Source organism: Adiantum capillus-veneris, chromosome 15, assembly GCF_014529385.1.
Source record: "Adiantum capillus-veneris isolate H3 chromosome 15, ASM1452938v2, whole genome shotgun sequence".
In the NCBI taxonomy this organism is placed as follows: domain Eukaryota; kingdom Viridiplantae; phylum Streptophyta; class Polypodiopsida; order Polypodiales; family Pteridaceae; genus Adiantum; species Adiantum capillus-veneris.
This window is the reverse complement of record NC_140945.1, coordinates 156,256,633-156,276,814: the sequence shown is the minus strand read 5'-3', so window position 1 is coordinate 156,276,814 and position 20,182 is coordinate 156,256,633. Positions and strand designations below refer to the sequence as shown.

Below are 20,182 nucleotides of genomic sequence, written 5' to 3'. Positions count from 1 at the left end.
AACCCTTGTTTTCAAGGGGCTTAGAATTCCTCTTAGCCACTGTTTGGAAATTGATTCGAGAGGCCACCATAGTATGATGTATTACCGCCGACATGGTGCGTGGCCTTTGGGAGTTGACATACTCCGCCATTTCTTCGGTTAAGCCAGCACAAAATTGTTGCTTTTGCTCTCCAAAATCCAACTTTTTGAAGACAGTGGCTTTGAGTTGTAGGTCCCAAAACTTGTCTACATATTTGTGGATGGATTCATAGGAAGAGAGATTCAAGCTTCGCAATTCGGTGAGTACTTTGTCTTTGGCATCGGTGGCCAAAAACTGCTTTATAATGGAAGCTCTTAAAGCTTTCCATGTTCGTGGAGCTTCACCGTTGGCCCGTAGGCTAGACCACCATTGTCTGGAGGACTTTTGAAAGTGAATAGCTACATGGCGTAGCTTAGAGGACTCCATGAAGCCCTCATCTCCGAACGCCGCATCAAATTGTTGGATAAAGGCCAAGACTTTGTCCGTATCACCAAAAGTGCCATCATAGGTAAGTAAAGAGATACTCTTCCCTCCCTCTTTGAATTTCTTGAGCTTGGATGACCCCTTCCATGCGGCATAGGATTTTGTATGGCCTCTTCTTTTTGATGGTTCAAAGGTTGCACCATCACTTTCTTCAGAAGATGAAGAATTTGAGGAAGATGGAGAAGAGGGTGACCTCTTTCTCACCTTTTTCTTTCCTTGATCTTCTTTGTCTTCACCATCACTTTCATAAGAGGAAGAGGATGAAGAAGATGGAGAAGAGGGTGTCCTCTTTCTCGCCTTTTTCTTCTCTTGCTTTTTGTCATCCCTCTTTGAAGTATGGTGTGGAGAAGTATGCGATGGTCTTCTCCGTTTTGGAGGTGATGGAGAGCGTTAAGCCCGCCGTCTTCGTGGAGACATCTCCACCGAGGTGGCGGGAGACTCACTTCTTTCTCGTTCCTTTGGTGGAGGCTCTTGAATTCTCTTTTGAGAAGGAGATGAGTCATCAAGGAGCAAATTTCTGAGCCCTTCATAGGGATCCTCTTCTTCTTCCCAAATCGGAGAGAGACCTCTTTTGGAAGTCTCACAAGGAGACTTCCTAGGTGTTCTCTCGTCATGGTGGGAAGCTTGGAGAATCCCATGAGCACAAAGCTGCCGTTGCACTTCACTTTGGAGGGATGGATTGCCCATGGCTTGTTGAAGCCTAGAAACAAGATAGTTAACAAGCATCGGGGCATCATTAGTAGCTTGCTCATTAGCAAAATCAAAGTTATCAACATTAATTTCACTCTCTTTATTATTGTCAGCCATTCTAACAACTTTTAGGTGTAAACTTTTTAGGTGTACTTTGGCACTTCAAGCCCTAGTTGCTACTCCTCTTTACCCCTTTTAGAAAAGCATTCAAGCTACTGTATCCGTGGCTCGAATACCATTAATTGCAAGGAATAGAAGAGAGGGTCGTTCAACACCAAAATTGCACCGGCTCCTGTCAAGCTTTGAATAGCTCAACAGTGGTTAAGCCGTAGGCAAGCCTCGTAGGACTCCACTATTAAGACCATAGCTCTCGACGGTGTTGTTGGGATTAAAGCCCAAGTGGCCTCTTATACGGATATGGCCGCCCGCCCGCCTAACTCGCTTATCACTAACTCTTTGTATATACTCACATATACTTGTGTGAATAATAAGATTTGGGAGATAATCCTTCAAATAATTCTCTGCATATTGTGTAAGCTCTTTGTCTATGTATCTGTGTGTGTGTGTGTGTGAGTGTGTGTGTGTCTATGTATCTGTGTGTGTGTGAGTCGATCTAAGCTCCGCTCCGTGACTTCAATTGGTATCAGAGCAAGGTTCAATGCGTTTTCGCGTAATCGCACACACACGCACTTTTCAGGCAGATTCTAAATCCGAAGCTTGGAAATTCACACTCGGCGTTCCGGGAGTATTCCTAGCAAGTGATCTGCGGTTTTACCCCCCTTTCGAAGTTGTTTATGCCCTCAAAATTTTGTTTTGAGCACTACATCAAAAGATAGGTTTCAGTCGCAAAGAAACCCGTCTTGTGTAGATTGGCAAGCAGGAGGTGGTCGGCATCAATATCGGCATCGACATACATCACTCATTAGTCTTCAAAGCATCATCTATAGACCAGGGACACATATATATCATTAGATATATATATTGCTATATATATATATTGCAATCTGCATTGCTACTTCTTGTGCTTGCCAGGTTCCAGGGGAGGTGTGGGCATACTTCTTGTGCTTGCCAGGTTCTAGGGAAGGTGTGGGCATACGACTTCTTGACACCACTGGCATGTATTGCAAATTGATGTACTGTGATTGTGGGTCTACTAGTTGTGAGTCACGCTGGCAGACAGACCGCCGCAGCGGTCATAGGACAGTGATTGGTCTAATGTAGGATGTATGCTAGTTCTAGGCAATTTGCTAAGCCATCTGAGAGGGTCGTGTGTGAGGTTTTTTGAAGCCAAGCACTGGGGGCTAGGTTACCCAGTGTGAGGTGGATTAGGTTGTTGGAGTTCCCCTCTACACGCATCCTCTTCGGCGACTTTTATCCCATAGGATGTATGGCTTTGTGTAGACACTGGATTGCATCTTATGCGTCAGGCCATTGAGGCATTGTTCAGGGTTCAGTCTTGAGACAGATACAGGTTCTGTCATCACCCAGACAAGAGACAGTGTATGCTTACATGATAGCATATTATAGATATTTTTAGATTTGTCACTGGTCAGCTATTTATGGTTGTTTTTGAGCTATCTTTTGGTTTCCAGAGCTTAGTTTATAGGGGAGACTCTGACAAAATTTTTCAAAATACTGATAGTTCTTGAGGAGAGGTGTTCAGCTTGTTGTTTACAGCCTGTTTATTGTGTACAGAGGCCAGTTTATAGGGAAAACTCTGTCGGATTTTTCCCAAAAGTAAACAGTTTGGCAGATATGGCATCTTCTTAAAGTGAGACTCTTTACAACATAAAGAAGCTGGATGGCACAAAATTTCCATTCTGGAAGAAGCAGATTTGGCAGGTTTTGGTGCAGAAAAAACAAGTGAAGCCACTGAAGCTCAAAGGGGAGAGACCAGAAGGTATGGCTGAAGATGAGTGGGAAGAGCTTGACGAGTTAGCTTGTTCGACAATCATACAGACACTGGCAGAAAATGTTTACTTCAACATAGCAGAAGAGACTACAACGTATGGCGTATGGCAAAAGCTATGTGGTATGTACGAAAAACAGAGTGCTGCTTCTCAGATTTACTGGCTCAAGAAATTGGTGGATTTGAAGATGAAGGAAGGGACAGCCATGTCAAATCATCTCAATGAATTTCACACAATTTTCAGTCAGTTAACAGCACAGGAGATAGTATTTCCAGATTCAGTGAAGGCTATGTTTCTCTTAATCACTTTGCTAGACAGTTGGGATACTTTTTGTACGGCATTAAGTAATTTTGTCGCGCCAGAGGGTCTTACAAGTGCCAGTGTAGAAGGCAGCTTGCTTACAAAGGAAGTGAACAGGAAGAACATTGACAAAGGCAAAGGCAATAGTGCTTTGGTCGTTCGAGGGAGACAAAAGTCTAAAGAGAAGAAGGGTAAGAAGGCACAAAACCGAATTAAGTCTCGTGACTCAAAGTCAAAGGATGACATAGAATGCTACCATTGTGGCAAGAAGGGTCACATGAAGGTAGATTGTACAAAGTGGAAACAAGAAAAAGGCACAACAAAGGGTTATGAGCAAGATGAAAAGAAGAGTTCAGTGAAGATTGAAGAGGTGAATGTCACAGGATCTGGTTCAGACAGTGATTCTGGTATAGCAGTTGGTGACATCTTCCTCACAAGCAATCTTGATTCTGTTTTCTTGACTACAGAGGATGGACATGCTATGAGTGATTGGATTATCGACTCAGGGGCATCTTTACATGTTTCTCCGCACAAAGAGTGGTTTACATCATATGTGGCTACTAAAGATTATGTCAGACTTGGCAATGAGCAGGTTTGTGACATACTTGGAGTGGGAGATTTGCAGTTGAAGTTTCAGAATGGCTCTTCTTTATGGCTCAAGAATGTCAGACATGTTCCAACAATCCGAAAGAGCTTGATCAGTACAGGGAAGTTGGATGATGCGGGTTATGTGACAGTTTTTGGGAACAGCACTTGGAAGGTCTCCAAAGGTTCGATGACTGTAGCACATGGCAGCAAGTCAGGAACTCTGTACACTTTACATGTTTCAGAGGTTAAAAACCATGTAATTAATGTGATTGAGCAGCCAAGTGTGTCACTGTGGCATCGTAGGTTGGGACATATGTCAAAAAGAGGAATGGAAATACTTTCTCATTATGGTTATTTGCCTGGCTTTTCATTTCAAGATTTCGAGTTTTGTGAGCATTGTGTTTATGGTAAGCAAACACAGGAACCACACAGACCAAAGAGGAATCGTAGGGACGAACGGTTAGCTCTTGTGCACAGTGATCTATGGGGACCAATGCCTAGTTTGTCACTAGGGGGAGCAGCGTACTTTTGTACCTTTATAGACTAACTATTCTCATAGAGTATGGGTTTACTTCTTGAAGCACAAGGATGAGGTGCTCAAGGTCTTTAAGGCATTCTTGCAACTTGTGGAGAATCAAAGTGGTCAGAAGGTGAGATGCTTAAGGACAGACAATGGTGGAGATTACGTTTCCAAGGCTTTCCAAGACTTTGTGAAGCAAAAGGGATAAAGCGGGAACTTACTGCACCATACAATCCTTCACAAAATGGAGTTGCAGAACGTATGAATAGGACCATACAAGAGAAGGTCAGAAGCATGTTGTCAAATGCTGAGTTGCCTGATGGATTTTGGGCGGAAGTAGTGGGGGCTGCAGCAGTCCATTTGATCAATAGGTCTCCTAGTAGGGTTTTGGATAAGAGTGAAGTGGCCAAGATGCTATGGACAAGCAAGGCACCTTTGTATAAGCATCTCAGAGTCTTTGGTTGTGAAGCTTATAGACATATTCCTAAGGAGTTCAGGAATAAGTTAGAACCAAAGAGCAAGAAGTGTATATTTCTTGGCTACGGAGAATCGAATGAGATGGGTTACCAGCTTTGGGATTTTGAGTCCAGAAAAGTTATTCGTAGCAATGATGTGCATTTCAATGAAGCCAAGTTTCACGCTAAGCCAGAGAAGACAGAGGAGATCAGAAGAGTTGACTTTAGGGAAGATGGACCTAGTGCTAGCACATCAAGACAACATGGTCAGGCTCAGGAACAGCCTATAGTGGCTAGAGAGGTAGAATCAGTTGTGGTGAGACGTTCTTAGCGTGTCTCCAAACCACCTGATCATTATGTGCCACCTCTAAATTATGTCATGCTCACGAATTGCGGAGAACCATCTTGTTACAAGGAGGCATTACAAGTGGTTGACTCGAAAAAATGGCAGTTGGCCATGCAATCAGAGATGACGGCTCTGCATAAGAATCAAATGTTGGATTTGGTTCAATTGCCATGTTGGAATTAGGGTTGCAGAGAAACACACACAGCTTGGAGAAGACGAAGGAAGCTCAAGGCACACAATAGAGAGTGTGTTACTTAGTGTGCAATGGAAAGATGGATAGCCCTCGAGTGATGGGCGTATATACAATGCACGGGGGAAAAAACCTCCTAAAGAGGGAAAAAATGCCTCGGCGGTCCTAGTGTGTTCACACACTAGGACCGCCGTGGTAGTGATGTGTGTTCACACACATCACTACCACATGTATATTGTAACAAATCCCCCCTGGAGTGATGCGGTGAACGAGAGCTGGCACATGAGTAAAGGGAAGTGCCATGCCCTGAGGACAGGATCAGTCCACAAAGGGGAGTAAGCCCAAAGCTTTGCGGAAAGCTTCAAGCTTCTCACGAGACAATGCCTTTGTGAAAAGATCTACAAGGTTGTCCTGTGTTGGCACATAAGCCAAGCTGATCTCTCCTGCTGAGAGCCTCTCCCTGACATAGTGGTAATGCACCTCAATGTGCTTTGTGCGAGCATGAAAAACCGGGTTCGTCGCAACTGCCAATGCGCTCTGAGTGTTAGTGTAGATAGTGTTGGCAATGTCCTGTCCAACACCCAAATCAGCCATAAGGCGTCTGAGCCATACACACTCAACCGTAGTTGTGAAGATTGCCCTGTACTCAGCCTCACAACTCGAAGTGGCCACAGTAGGTTGCTTCTTGCTCAACCATGATATACATGAACTGCCAATCATGAAACAAAAACCACTTGTGGACGCTCGAGTGTCAAAACAACATGTAAGTCTGGCGACAATGATCCCCCCTTGGGATAAAACAAGCCAAGATGTAAAGTTCCACTAAGGTAGCGGAAAATCCTCTTGACAGCCTGCCAATGCTTAGACCCTGGGCTATGCATAAATCTGCTGACCTGTGAGACTGCAAACTGAATATCCGGCCTTGTGTTGCATACATAAATGAGGTAGCCAACAGCAGTTTGGTAAAGAGTGACATCAGCAGGATCGCCAACATCATGTAGACTTAACTTCAAACCTGTTTGCATGGGAGTGGCAATAGGTTTGCAATCCTCAAGTCCAAACTTACATAGCAATGTCTCTATGTAACTTTTCTGACACAAGGCAATACCACCATCACACTGCTTAAACTGTAAACCCAAGTAATGATGCAACAGCCCCAAATCTTTCATCTTGAAAGTAGCATTCAAATCAGCCTTAAATTCAGCAATATGTCTCTCATTTGGTCCAGTGATCAGCAAATCATCAACATAAAGAACCACAATGAGAAGTACATCACCCTCACGCTTTACATACAATGTGCTTTCTGTTGGACTATTACGAAAGCCTCGTTTAACCAAATGAGTGTCAGCTTTCTCATACCAAGCACGAGGAGATTGCTTCAACCCATACAAAGCCTTCTTACATCTGCACACTTTGTCCTCTTGTGCTTTTATGACAAAACCGCAAGGCTGCGTTACATAAACTTCCTCAAATATGTCACCATTCAAGAAAGCAGTAACAATGTCTAATTGATGTACATCCCAACCAAAATGAGCTGCCAATGCACAAAGAAAACGTACAGTAGTCATACAACAAGTGGGAGCAAAAGTCTCTTCATAATCTATGCCTTTTTTATGTGCATAACCCTTTGCAACAAGTCGAGCCTTATGGCGATCAATCTCACCATCCGGCTTGCGTTTCAACTTGTAAACCCACTTCATACCAATGGCCTTTTTGCCAGGAGGCAAATCACATAAAGTCCATTGGTCATTTTCTATGAGTGCATCATATTCTGACTGCATGGCAGCCATCCAATTTTTTGAATTATGTGCTTCATCAAAAGACAGAGGTTCCTCAACATCATGTAGGCTTGACACAACCAAAGCATAACAATTTGATGCATAAGATGCATGGCAAGAACCTGAACGAGTACGACTAGACAAAGGTGCATCCAATTTACTATCACGCAAAGTATGCACGAGCCATTTTGGCATACCTCTAGCCTACTCATTTTCAGCCCTTTCCTCATCAAGTACATCATGTACATTTGCATCAGTAATAGGCTGATCTATTACATTTTTAGAAACCCCCATAGGCTGTACATTTGCCTCATTGGAATTTACATTCATATTTCCACCACTGAAAAGAGGCAACAAAGTGTCATAAATGTCGTGTGAGCTTACATTACTGTCTCTAATACATGACAACAAGGGATGAACAAAATCTTCCACGAACACAACATCCCATGAAACCAAAATAGGCTTTGTTTGTGGATGATACAACCTGTAATCTTTGCTTTCAGCACTGTAACCAACAAAAGTACATTGGATAGCCTTATCATCCAATTTTTTGCATTGTTTTTGTGGCACCAAAGCATATGTTAAACAGCCAAAAACACGTATGTGCTCACTAGAAGGCTTTCTATCATGCCATGCTTCATACGAAGTAATAGACTGGAAAGCTTTCATAGGACACCTGTTTAGTATATAAGTGGCACACATGAGGGCCTCAAGACAAAAAGAATGCGGCAAAGCTTAACTTTTGACCATACGTCGTGGCATTTCTAGAAGTGACCTGTTTTTCCTCTCAGCAACACCATTTTGCTGAGGTGTATAAGGCACTGTACATTGGTGTTTTATCCCACGACTAGCCAGAAATGCATTAAATTCATGAGACATATACTCCCCCCCTCGATCGGAACGGAGGGTGCCCATAGTACATTTCGAGACATTTTCAGCCATAGCCAGAAATTGTTTGAAGCACATAAAAACTTCAGACTTCGCTTTAAGCGGAAATACCCATGCATGCCTGGAGTAATCATCAATGAAAGTCACAAAGTACATGTAATTGCCCAAGGACAGAGTTTGCATGGGCCCACAAACATCACTATGCACAAGCTGCAACCTGCATGTGGCCCTAACTGAACCATCCTTTGGAAACTTAGAATGCTGCATTTTACCCAGATTACAGCCTTCACAAACATGTTTGACAGGTGCTTCAAGAGGCGGCAAAGAAGCAACCATATCAGATTTTTGCAATTGCAACAAACTGGTAAAATTCAGATGACCAAAACGTGCATGCCAAAGTTTTGCATCTGAAATAGCCCTTGAATCTGCAACAGCATTTGCAAAATTTTGTCCACACTTATCATACAAAGTGAGCTTATACAGCCCACGGCACAAAATCCCAGATGCAACAACTTCATCACCAAAACTGAGATCATGAACTGTACATTTGTCGTCCACAAATTTGACTACAAGTCGAAGTCTAGCAAGTGCGGATACAGACAAGAGATTCTTCTTGATCCCAGGTACACAAAGTGCATCAACAAGTGTGAAGGAACTGCCATTAGCAGCAGTGAGCACAATCTTTCCAACTCCATGAACTGGATAAGAGGCGTTGTTGGTACAAGTGACTGAATTCCCATGAGGGACAGACTCGAGAGAGGTAAACAATTCACGATGTGAGGTAATGTGCTTTGTAGCACCACTGTCAAAATACCACACATGTGAATCTACAACAACTGACAAGCATGCATCATGGACAGCAAGATTGTAAGTGCACTTTGCGCTAAAAGCCCATTCTGCATCAACATCAGCAACACAGTATCCTTTCACAGAAGACTCAACAATGGCTGCATTTGTAGTGGAACCAGCATTTGCAGTGGAACCACCCTCTTTCTTCTTAGCCTCTTTGGCCTTCAACTTAGGACACGACTTGATCAAGTGTTCATTGGCTTTACAATAATGGCAACGCATCTTCTTTTTGCCCTTATCACCAGAATTTCCAGACGAATTGCTGCCAGCAAAAGCATTAGAAATTGGATTTTTTCTACTCGTAGCAGAACCATAAGAAGTGGCTACATTGTTGTTACCACCCTTTCTTTGCGAAGCAATAAAAGCTTGTTCAACTGCACGCTGTTTAGTCCTGTTTTTTTTGGAAAGTGACTCTTGCAACAGCAATGTGCATAATGCATCAAACTTGACAACTTTTGGATTTCCTTGGGTCATAAGTCTCCAAGTACTAGCAAAAGTCTGGTAAGAATCTGGTAAGGCATCAAGAACAGTCTGCACAAGGGAACTGTCTGAAATAACTTCACCTGCAGAAATAAGTTGCTCATTGATATCCTTGAAACTAGCAAGGAAAGTGTCCATATCATCTTCCTCATGCATAATCTTCGACTTCAGCTCTTTACACAACAAAGCAATTTTAGCCTCATTGCGGCTTGCATAAAGACCTGCTAGAATATCCCAAGCCTGTTTTGCAGATTTTGCTGAACGGATGTGAGGAACAATGGTGCGCTTCACAGACAACGCAATCAATGCATGATCCTGCGTATCCTTAACATCCCAATGAGCTTGTTCTGCCGTAGAAAAACAACTCTAACAACTGCAATCCTTGCAGCAAGACCTGTAGCATTCTCAACATCGCCTACATCCTTAGAACCAGGACGTACATCAATGCTCTGCACAATGTTCCAGACACCCTTTGACACAAGAACATGTTGCATCATATAAGCCCACATAGGGTAGTTGTCCCCATCCAACCTTTCCTCCGCAGCAAACATCTTGAACACATCTGTGTTGTTGTTGTCAGCCATGGTAAATGATGCACCTGATGTGAAAACTACCCGAAAATAGGAGAAACGAAGCGGAAACAACCTGTGCTATATAGCACAAACCGTAGAAGACTATAAGGCACCTGTTATGCAAAAATCGGCACTGACAAAAATTCTGCACAAAATGACGAAATAGCCTGTGCAGTACTGCCTGTAGTGGAAACGGAGGCCGAAATGAGCCCAAATCAAAATTCTGAGCAGACCAAGCTCTACGAGCGTACCCAAAATATTTTTCGACTTGCGAACGCTTGCCAAAGCTCATTGAAATTGGAGAAAGTGAGCAGGCGTGTGCTGGAGCAGCTGGCGACTAAGCCCGGGAGGACGTGACCTGCTCTGATACCAATTGTTGGAATTAGGGTTGCAGAGAAACACACACAGCTTGGAGAAGACAAAGGAAGCTCAAGGCACACAATAGAGAGTGTGTTACTTAGTGTGCAATGGAAAGATGGATAGCCCTAGAGTGATGGGCGTATATACAATGCACGGGGGAAAAAACCTCCTAAAGAGGGAAAAAATGCCCCGGTGGTCCTGGTGTGTTCACACACATCACTACCACATGTATATGGTAACATTCCAGAGGGCAAGAAAGCTCTACCTTGTAAGTGGGTTTACAGGTATAAGCTTACTCATCATGATGGACAGCCAAAATACAAAGCACGGTTGGTTGCTAAGGGTTTTAAAAGCAAGAACACGGAATAGATTTTGATGAAGTCTTTTCACCAGTTGTCAAGATGACAACATTGAAAAGTGTACTTTCTTTGGTTGCCAAAAATGATCTGCATTTACATCAGATGGATGTGAAAACGTCATTTCTTCATGGAGATTTGCATGAGGAGGTTTATATGCAACAACAAGAAGGGTATGTTGAGAAAGGCAAAGAGAAATCGGTATGTCGTTTGAGAAAGAGTCTCTATGACAAAGAGAAGTTTCACCAATTTATGCTTTCTCAAGGATACAAGAGAAGTGAGAGGGATCATTGCCTGGATACTCGACAAGCTAAGGATGGTAGCTTGATAATCCTCATCTTGCATGTGGATGACATGTTGCTTGCTAGTAGACAAATGGCAGAAATTTCAACTCTTAAGTCAAAAATGGCAAAGGTTTTTGACATGAAAGACATGGGTGAGGCAAGTCATATACTGGGTATGCATATCCAGTGAGATAGGTTAAAGAAGATGCTTTACTTATCTCAGGAAGAGTATATTGATAGGGTGTTGCAACGTTTCCATATGGACAGGGGAAAGGCATTGATGACACCATTGCCGTCATATGTGAAACTAAGCAACCAAGATTGCCCACGGTCTGAGGTGGAAAAGGTTGAAATGAATACGGTGCCGTATGCGTCTGCATGTGGGAGTTTGATGTATGCAATGATTACTACACGTCCGGATATTGCATTTGCAGTGGGAGTGGTTAGCCGATATTTTCAAATCCCGGCAAGAAACATTGGGAGGCAGTGAAAGGTATCATGAGATACTTAAAACATACAAAGAGTATGCGCATATGCTATGGTAGTCAAGATTTGAGTGTCAGAGGATACACTGACTCAGATTATGCAGGAGACTTGGATAAGAGAAGATCTACATCAGGCTATGTCTTTACATTGGCTGGAGGTGCCATATCATGGCGATCTCGATTATAAGATTGTATTATGCAGTCTACTACAAAAGCTGAGTATGTTGCAGCAAATGAGGCATGCAAAGAAGCTATTTGGCTTGGCAGATTGGTAGCAGACTTGGGAATCAAAGTAGATATGCCAGAGTTATATTGTGATAGTCAAAGTGCTATACAATTGGCAAAGAATCCAGTGTTCCATTCGAAGATTAAGCATATTGATGTGAAATATCACTTCATTAGGGAAGTACTTGAAGACAAGCAGATACAACTGCTGAAGATACACACCAAGGACAATCCTGCTGATCTACTCACAAAGGGACTTCCAGGAGAGGGCTTTGTGCATTGTCGTGAGTTATTGGGCATTGGATAGATGGCAGCCATGTAAATCTTTGTACATTTATGTTCATAGATTTACAATTACTTAAAGTGCCACATTGGACTTTAAGTGGGAGGTTGTTGGGATTAAAGCCCAAGTGGCCTCTTATACGGATATGGTCGCCCGCCCGCCTAACTCGCTTATCACTAACTCTTTGTATATACTCACATATACTTGTGTGAATAATAAGATTTGGGAGATAACCCTTCAAAGAATTCTCTGCGTACTATGTAAGCTCTATGTCTGTATGTGTGTGTGTGTGTGTGTGTGTGTGTGAGTCGATCTAAGCTTCGCTCCACGACTTCAGGTGATGCCCCATTAACTGCACAAAGTCAGGCGCACTGCAAGGCTGAAAATTCCCTATTCTACTTACTCACATGCAATTAATAGTACCAGCCATTTATAGCTAGCTTGAGGACCTCCCTTCTTGAGCAAGAAAAGAGAAACCTTGTGCTCTGATACCAATGTAACATTTAATGGCCTAGTAACTTGTGTGTAGCGGAAAATAGCATGAACATAGTGAGCATTTCATTAGAATAGATTCCTAATGAGATTAACAAGAGTGCTTGGGTGGAGAGAGCAACAAAAAGCTTAACACCTAGTTAGATAGCATGAACAATACTTCAAAAGAGAGAGAAATTAAGCAATTGACAACAATTGAGGACCGGATTTGCATGGAGTCCCCCCTCCAAAAGGCTTTGTATTATGGTTTCTCCCATCAAGAGAGACATTTTACAATACAATTTCTTGTGTTCTTTCAATACTAGCTAGTGCAATGAAGATGGAAACTTCATGCTCTACGCAAAACACTTATCAAACACAACATCCATTCCCTCACGGTCTCAGACCCAAGACCTCACACACCTTCGAAGATGGTGAGAGCTAACGGGGTATGAGAGTAGATTGAGAGGAAGAAGGAGTATTCTTACGAGAAAGATGTACATCTCCTCACATAATCACTCATATTATCATAGCTTAGCTTAGTAATTAGCATGGTATCGGAGATGAGCATGCATTGAAGCTCGGCTCTTGGTTGGATTTGCATCACAAAGCCAAGAGTTGTTGGTGTAGGCCTTCCTTCTCACAAGCTTGGAGTAGGTGATAAGCTTTCCATTAAAGCTTGAGAAGGAGAGAGAGTCTTCTTTACTTCACACATGAGATTGTGTGAGTGTGTGTGTGATAATGCCTTGCAAAAATCAGCCCCCTCTCTCTCTTGGTCGACCCCTCTTGCTAGCATCCTATTGGACCTCCCCAGGCTTAGCCAATGGTAATTAAGCAGCATAAGTGATAGCCTTCTGACATGTGTCCCCCTTTCTCCTTTTGTGAGAGCTTTAGGTAATTATTTAATTCAACTAAACTCTCATTGGACCCCTTTGCCTCCTGGCCGATAGGAATCAGGCAAGCCATTGAGCTGTTGAATGCTCATTGGTCCCCTTGGGAGACTGTCCAATAGTCTTCTAGAGAGCTTAATTCTTATTGGTTCTTTTATTACGTGTTTTTAAATTAATTAAACTAGATTTACTCTAGCCTAATTCTCATTGGTCCACCTCCAAGGCCATCCAATAAGAATTGGGTACACCTTGTGGGCATCTCGGCTAGGAAGCTGACACGTGTCCCTCATTCCCTTTGTGTAAAGGGAGCTTGTGTGTGTGTGTGTGTGTGTGTGTGTGTGTGTGTGTGTGTGAGTTTCTCTCTCATCCCCTACTTGCAAGGCTCGCCCCCCCCTATGTAGGGATTGACAAAGACTTTTTGTGACACACACACTAAGCATCCAATTTCTCTAGTGTTTTGCCTTTGGACACAACCTTTGAATTTTGGAACCTTAGCATTTTGGAAGTCTTAATGGGCTGAACCTTAGGGTCTTTTAAGCCCATTGTTGCACATTTCTCTTTTGCAGATGGCCTCCCCTTTAGATCCCTATTCTCCCTCCTTTGGATCCCTACTGTGGCCCAGTCTGCTAACTTAACCAATATTCTATCTTTTTCTCCCCTGGCACTTCCCCATATCAAATGATCAGTTTAACATGAGAAAATCATTTAGGAGAATTAGATTTTGATTATTATGACAAATCATAACACAAATGCCTATTGGAGGGGGGACTGGCTCCACATAAATCCGGTCCTCAACTGTTGTCATGTTCTCTAAATTCTCTCTCTTGCAAAAGTATTGTTCATGCCAAGTTAACTAAATGCTATGTTTATGTTGCTGTCATCAATTATGTTCACCCGCTATGCTCACAAAGTGATTTCACAAAAGTACTCTCTTTAATTTCTGCTTCTCTCAAGTTAATAGGCCAATTCCATTACAGTAAGGGACTTGTTCTGCAAAAAGGTGCACTGATAGAAATTCTGCACAAGAGGACAAAATTGCATTTGCAATACCGTATATAGTAGAAACAGAGGCTAAAATGAGACCGAGTGAAAATTCTAAGGAAGCAAAGCTCAACGAGCTCATTTGAAGAATTAATTGACCTACTGATGCTCACCAAAGCTCACCCAAATCAAAGAAAGTGAGCACGTGGATGCTTGTGACATTGGCGACTATGCTCGGGAGGACGCAACGTGCTCTAAATACCAATTGTTGGATTAGGATTGCAAGAAAACACACACAGCTTGGAGAAGATGAAGAAGCTCAAGGCACACAACAGATTGTGTATTGCTTAGTGCAAAATAGAAAGATAAGTTAGCCCTAGAATGATGGGTGTACATACAATGCACATGAAAAAACCTCTTAGTGAGGGAAACAATACGGCAATCCTAAGTGTGTTCACACACATCACTACCACATGTATAGTAACAACCATGAGATCAGTGCTTCTAGGGTATTCAACTCCCTAGGTAGGAAAAAGTTGGAGTGTTTAAGAGACTTGTATACATAGCCTCAATGCGAAACCATTGTGCTAGCACAAAATATGTTTTTGCTACTGCATGTTTGCGTTTTATAATGTTTATTTTCTCTTATTATATTCAATAACCCACTAGATTCGTTTGAATCTCACCCACCTTATTGAGTCGCTTAGAGTTCAAAAACTCTACAACTGGGCTCGAACCATGAGCGCCATCAAGAATGTGTATACTCTCGTAACAAGAAGAGCTGTCATGCCAAGCTGCACAACCCGTCTCTCCATAAACTAAAAAAAAAACCATCTTTTACGTGTACTAGCTCCGAGGCAATGTCCCTACCTTTCGAGACCCCTGCAGCCCTGCTGTTGCCTCGTGCGACCCCGAACTGGACTTCCTTTAACTGTGCGACCCCCGCTGCCCTTTCCCCCCTCCTTGTGCGGCACCTTGTGGTTGCGCGTACTCTCCGCCCGGAATTTCAATTGATTCTCTTTCTTTTTCGATTAAACTTCAGCTGGTAGCCCCTACTTCGTTTTGCGATTTTATATTCACACTGAGTCATTAGGTCTCCCCAATATCAGAACAATTCTCAACTAGTAAATACACACACAAAGATTTCACACAATCTACATCACACGACGACGGTTGAAACGAATCGTTTTTGCCCGCCCGCCCATGTGTAGCACGAGAGCTAGCTTTTAGGGTATGGTTTCCAGGGAGGAGAAGGGGATGCGGTGCGATGATGAGAAACTTGTGTGATCGACAAACCTCAGCTAGCCTACGGCCGGGGTGATGGTGGGAGATGCCAAACAGTTTGTATTTTCTGAGCATCCATCCTCTCACAACACACAGCCATATCTGCTCTTCTCAACTCTCAGGTAAGCCGACTCGACTGACTGTTTCTCTGCCGTGTTCTCATGGATCATTGGTTGAATGATTGGGACTCAAACATCGGCTCAAGTCCTGTCGAGAGGTCGGTAGAGGGCAGACAAGATGTGATCAAGTTGTCTTTTGACACATGAGTGCAAGTGCTTGCTCAGTTTCTTTAATGTGAGCCTACTGGGTTGGCTTGAGCCAAGGTATGTATATCTTTCATCCTTGAAAATTATTTATTCCCATCAGAGGCTCAAGAAGTTTACTTGGCAAAGACACTGAAAAATTCTTTACTTGTGAAAAAAATATAGTATTTTGCCCAGGTAAAGAATTCTCTTTTACTTTTACTAGGTAGTAGGTCGAAAAGGCTTGTTGGCAAATGAATTTGACTATGCTTTTGTTTGCAGGGCAGGGTATAAGTTACTATAGCAGAAAGAACTTTACTCTGTTTACTGTTTGATGTTGTTGTGGGGTTTTATTGTCAAATGCTCCAAACATAATGTGCATCCTTACAAGTGTAAACGCAGTTCGAATTGTTGGATTGTTGAGTCAAATTACATTGATGGGTTGGGTAGCCGCTTACGCAATCCCTTACTTCAAGAGATGGCTAGTTAACTTTGGGAACTACTACCTAGTAAGTCTTTGCGGGACAAACACTTTCTCAAAGTATTCCATTCCATAACTATGTGGACTCAAGCTGATACAGTAACTCTCCCAATGCATTTTTGGAAAGCATTGTAGGTGACCAAAAATCTTGGAGGTGAGAGTATATTGAATTTTATTGCTTTTTTTTCACGAAAACACTCTTTTTAGTATGTTTTCCTAATGAATATCGTCCAATGTAACAAGCTTATTAAGTTTAGATTGCTTTGAAGTAAAATTTCTTTCAAATTGCATTGTTGTATGTGTCCAGCCTATCACACAACATCATGATTAGAGGGCTCTTGCTCTTCTTGTTTGCACTCAAATAATCAGGTACTACTTCTTTCACCATATTTGGCAAGCAAGGAACCGTCGCATGTTTGAGGGGGAACTGGCTGTGGCAATCTTTTGTGAAATCATACAAGAGAGCACAGTGACGATCCACAAGATTGGAGGCAAAGAGCTTTAGAGGATTGGTCTAGAACAATACATGACATCTTGTAATAAGTAGAGCCTAGAAGTAGTTGTGGTTTCTCTGACAAGCAGAAAACTTGTAATCCTTTGACTCTCAAGGCTCGGTCCGAGCTCGAGGTTGGTGTATATTTTTGATGTTCTTAATACTATCCACTCACAATTGTCAGTTTTGTTTCATGCATAATTTGGGTACCTCTATGTCTCTCTCTCTCTCTCTCTCTCTCTCCCTCCCTAGCATAAACCCAAATAGTGGAGACATTCTAAGGATTTAGCTCTCCTCGCTGGATAGATCTTTAAGGTCTCTTGGAATAGTTTCCTACGATGTTGAAATACTCCTCCTTCGTCTTCTACTCTCTCTCTCTCTCTCTCTCTCTTCAGCATAAACCCAAATAGTGGAGACATTCTATGGGGCTTCTTGCATTATAAAATCACAAAGCCCTTGCCGAATGCTACAACCTCATTCAGATTCGGAAAATTGCTCATATACGTCAAAAAACACCTAGAGATGAGTGTCAAATTATCTTTGGAACTCTACTTCTCATAAGGTAATTAATTTGCTCCTTTCCTACGTTTATTTGAGTTCATGTAGAAAAACCAATTTGCACGGAGCTTGTGTTTGGCTTCAGACATCCGAGGTCTTCTCTATGAATAATGTGATGTTCTGTATTACGCTATAGACATAGTGACGGCTCATTCTGTTTGTATACATTTCTTTGAGGAGCATCACCTAAAACTCTCTTATAAATTTACTTCACTTTGTCCATGGCTGTGACCCTAATACTACTTTCAAAATGTAGAGTACATAATCTTAGCATTGAAATATAGCATCGTGCATGTGCTCGCTTTTAGCATAGAGAGTATGCATCGTAGGTTGGGTGATCAGCCTTTCTCCCCTGAAAAGAGCACCCTTTACAGGGTCAATCCATTGTATGAGCATTGAACTCAAGATCCCACACTCCAGAACCAAATGAGCTACCCACAAGCCTGTCAATGATAGTGGTGAAAGTTTTGTTACTTTTCAAAAATTGTTATGATTAGAACGAATAGGGTGGAACGAACGACACGGGCGCATGGCTGCTTCTTGCTAGTCTAAAATCAGCCCTTAAAATCACATAATATAGGTTAAATATTTATCTAATATACAATCAGTCACATAGGAAGTTTTGGACAAATTCTCACAATATTTCCCACTTTGTGACTTACCTCAACATCATGAGCTTCTGTGAGGGAGGCGCTGCATACCTAGCTAGGTACGATTGGGGGCCGGGGACTGCAGGCCCGCGGTGGGGGGGCCAAGGGTCCCCTGCCCCCAGTCGTACCCAGCTAGGTATGCGGTGCCTCTCGAGCGAAGCTCATGATGTTATGCAATGTATGAAAAACACTGAGAAAGACTCCGCTTTCCTACATGAGAAAATTTCTAAATCTTCTTGTGAGTGCTACCTACATCTTGGGCATTGCAACTCTCTCTCTCTCTCTTATGTTTATTGGAAAGATGAGAAGTGCACACACCTTTATGATTATAAATGTTTGGGAAAACTTGACCAAAAATGTGATGCACCCTATTAAATTTTGAAGAGAGATAAGCTGGGGTTCCTCGACTGTATTGCATAAAATCAACAAGAAGGGGATGTAACGCACTTAATGATCTATGTATTCAGAGTATTGAGTTGTGTCAGATTGGGCAACATACTCACGTTCAATACATTGTATATCTAAGCTCTTCGTGTCCATTGTTGAAGGGAAGTCTACTATCCTATATTAGTACTAAAGCCTATTGACTATATCTTATTAGTGCTAGGTGCTCATTTATAGGTCTCCAATCCTATACGACAGACTAAGGGAACAAGGCTATGAGCCGCTAGTAAAGGATTGTTCCTAATCTTCTAGCAAATCACGCAACCATAACCCAAACCAAACTAAGCATCCTAGCTATGCCTAAAAGAGCACGAAGCTTGGAGCATAAAATCTCAATGCTCTGTTTCCCATGTTTAAGAGGCCCAATTGTTGAGTTCCTCGTCTCTCTTAGTATATGTGCTACCTAGTTTTAGAGTAACTTTGGAAAGCACTTAACTTATTGGGTCCACGATCCATAGAATAACACCATTAAGGTATCATTCACTTGGTTAGTGGTAACAAGGGTTCTTCGTTAGTGGCAATACAAGTGGACTCCATTGACATGGTCTACTTAGTGATGTCCCTTATCTTGCTAGCTCACTACATAGTTAACTTATTATGTTGTATTTGCACATGTGCGAGGATGTCCCTAAACGGTCAAATAAAAGGTTTAATACCTTATGGACATTAGTACATTTCATGGTAGGCACTTTTATTGGCTTTCTTTGTAGATTTGAGAAGCGACTTTGCATGGAAAAGGTGTGATCAATTGGCAACAAGGCAAGTTGAAGTTTAATCGCCTTGTGTGTGGAAGCGACTTGTAGTCTAAACGACCGATTTCCAATCAAAATGTATTACTAATGCCTCAAATTGTAGTGAAGGAAAAATACAAAACTATGAGCTCTATTAAGCACATTGGAGATCAATGACAGAAGATTAAAAAAACTAATGGTGTCCATATTAACTATGGAAAGGCTTCATTGAGAGCTCTTAGGAAGTGTTTAGTATGCAAACAAATATCGTCAAGCAATGAAACGAGAAGTCTCGATACGAGATGGGGATAAACAAAAGCAATAAATTTAACTAGAATGCATACAGAAGTAGAGGCTAACTGAAAACAACACTCTTGGGGAAACACTAATTTATCAACCTCAGTACACACCACATATTGAGTAATTAGATTAAAAAACAAATCAAGAGAATACTCAATTTGCGTTGAAGTGTAATTCAAGATGGAATTTACTGAAGTTGTCTTAATTGGATCTAGCTCAATGATCGATGCATACACACACAAGAATGAAGAAGTTGAAATGCTCAACCAGTAAGCTTTATTAGAAGTTGATTGAATTGTAATAGACCACACACACACACACACACACACACACACACACACACACACACACACTCTAAAGCTTTATTAGAAGTTGATTGAATTGTAATAGACTACACACACACACACACACACACACACGATAAAGAGATCACTAATCAGGTTCTCTGATCAGAGAGTTTTATTAGATAGATTGCATATACTAATAATTTGCTTAACCAAGCTCACAATGGGGGTACTGGCTCAATGGATTTCCACGAACATATCCCACAATTATGAGTTGATTAGGTGATAGATGTGTGTTTGGATGTGTGTGTG

The 20,182-nt window shown here is 42.1% G+C and overlaps 1 long non-coding RNA gene across 1 annotated transcript; it reads left to right on the top strand.

Moving 5' to 3' along the window:
• Nucleotides 1-15,053: 15,053 nt before the first annotated feature.
• Nucleotides 15,054-17,090, top strand: LOC147441723 (uncharacterized). Its single transcript, XR_015184374.1, has 2 exons — nucleotides 15,054-16,564; nucleotides 16,780-17,090. It is a non-coding gene; the product is annotated as an uncharacterized LOC147441723 (long non-coding RNA).
• The last annotated feature ends 3,092 nt before the right edge of the window (nucleotides 17,091-20,182 follow it).